Genomic DNA, 2,347 nt, shown 5'->3' with positions numbered 1-2,347 from the left:
TATACGAAAATGGGTGGAGATAAGATTGACACGAAAGCGAAATAGGTCACGTTCCGAGCAACCATGTTACGTTCTGCAGCCCTGCCATCGTCCTAGCTTATTCTAGATCGGGTTTGCTATTTGAGATCTAGATGTAAAATAATTATCTCATATTTAACTCCCTTATTTTGGATTTGTTTTGTCCCTAAAATTCATGCACAGGCTTATCTCGCGTTGTCCGCGATCGTGACAGCGTGGGCTGGCCCATGTGTGGCAGCGTGGGCTGGCGTTGCCTTTTCTTTTTGTTCTTTTTGTCTATTTTTTTGAACTGTTTCAATTCGCTCCAGCCTTTGCATTTTGTGAGGTATTTTATCTTGTTTTACTTTTTATTTTTTCTCACCCTGCATTTTGTGAGGTATTTTATCTTGTTTTACTTTTTATTTTTTCTCACCCTGCGATGCTATGATATGCATATATATCATATGCTGTATATATCATATGCTGCGTGCATGCATATACCGTTCAATCGTTGGTGCATGTTTGTTTGTCGTTGTTTCGATTTCTGTTTATCTATCCAACGTCTCTATGGAACAGTAAATTATGTATCGAATTGCTAAAACTTTTTAGCGATGTTTCATCCAAGTTCCAGTCCATTTGATTCGTCACTATTAGTTTCGTGTAATTTTTTTGATCAGGGTTGTTTTCTCCCGCGCGTCCGGTGTCACTCGCCCGTTGTCCATTTTGCGGCCCATAACATCGTGCATTTCTTTTGTTCGGCCGTTCTTTGTGGTTTGTTTTTTCCTGTGTTGTAGTTGAAAAGATAAGTTGTTTGTATAAGTCGAAGAGACGAGCCGACCGCTGACTCATCAGGTCTATCCATATCTCTCTCTCTCTCACACACACACACATTCCTCTTTGTCTTTGAGCAGAGGTGAGACGAGGATGGATCTACTTCTAAACCCTACAATGACAGGCAACGACGGACGCGGCTAATCTGCACCCGAGCTCATATGCTCCCGCATGAACAGTAAAATCGAAAAAAAATCAAAAAATTCCAAAACAATTTTGAGAGAAATATTGACAAAAGTTCTAAGTTCCTGCAAAAATTCGTCATGAAATCACATTCCTAGAAGGCGTGGCAAAAAAAAACAAAAATAGTACTCTGAAAAAGCTACTTTCAAATGCATTTTGAAGCATTGAATTTGTTTTTTTTTTTTTGCCACGCCTTACAGGAATGTGATTTCATGATGAATTTTTGCAGGCACTTAGAACTTTTGTCAATGTTTCTCTCAAAAAAAATTTGGAATTTTTTGAATTTTTTTCGATTTTTTTTCGATTTTGCTGTTCATGCGGGAGCATATGAGTTCGGGTGCAGAATGGACTTTTCGGGCAACGACCCTTTTTTGGAAGTCTAACCCTAATATGTAAGAAGCCTGCCTCTTTTCTTGTCCTACTTGTTGGAAATATGCCCTAGAGGCAATAATAAATTGATTATTATTATATTTCCTTGTTCATGATAATCGTTTATTATCCATGCTAGAATTGTATTATAAGAAACTCAGATACATGTGTCGATACATAGATAACACCATGTCCCTAGTAAGCCTCTAGTTGACTAGCTCGTTGATCAATAGATGGTTACGGTTTCCTGACCATGGACATTGGATGTCGTTGATAACGGGATCACATCATTAGGAGAATGATGTGATGGACAAGACCCAATCCTAAGCCTAGCACAAGATCATGTAGTTCGTATGCTAAAGCTTTTCTAATGTCAAGTATCATTTCCTTAGACCATGAGATTGTGCAACTCCCGGATACCGTAGGAGTGCTTTGGGTGTGCCAAACGTCACAACGTAACTGGGTGGCTATAAAGGTACACTACGGGTATCTCTGAAAGTGTCTGTTGGGTTGGCACGAATCGAGATTGGGATTTTGTCACTCCGTGTAAACGGAGAGGTATCTCTGGGCCCACTCGGTAGGACATCATCATAATGTGCACAATGTGACCAAGGGGTTGATCACGGGATGATGTGTTACGGAACGAGTAAAGAGACTTGCCGGTAACGAGATTGAACAAGGTATCGGTATACCGACGATCGAATCTCGGCAAGTACCATACCGCTAGACAAAGGGAATTGTATACGGGATTGATTGAGTCCTTGACATCGTGGTTCATCCAATGAGATCATCGTGGAACATGTGGGAGCCAACATGGGTATCCAGATCTCGCTGTTGGTTATTGACCGGAGAACATCTCGGTCATGACTACATGTCTCCCGAACCCGTAGGGTCTACACACTTAAGGTTCGATGACGCTAGGGTTATAAAGGAAGTTTGTATGTGGTTACCGAATGTTGTTCGGAGT

This window comes from Triticum aestivum, chromosome 3A, assembly GCF_018294505.1.
Source record: "Triticum aestivum cultivar Chinese Spring chromosome 3A, IWGSC CS RefSeq v2.1, whole genome shotgun sequence".
NCBI lineage: Eukaryota > Viridiplantae > Streptophyta > Magnoliopsida > Poales > Poaceae > Triticum > Triticum aestivum.
Note: the sequence above shows the minus strand (reverse complement) of the source record.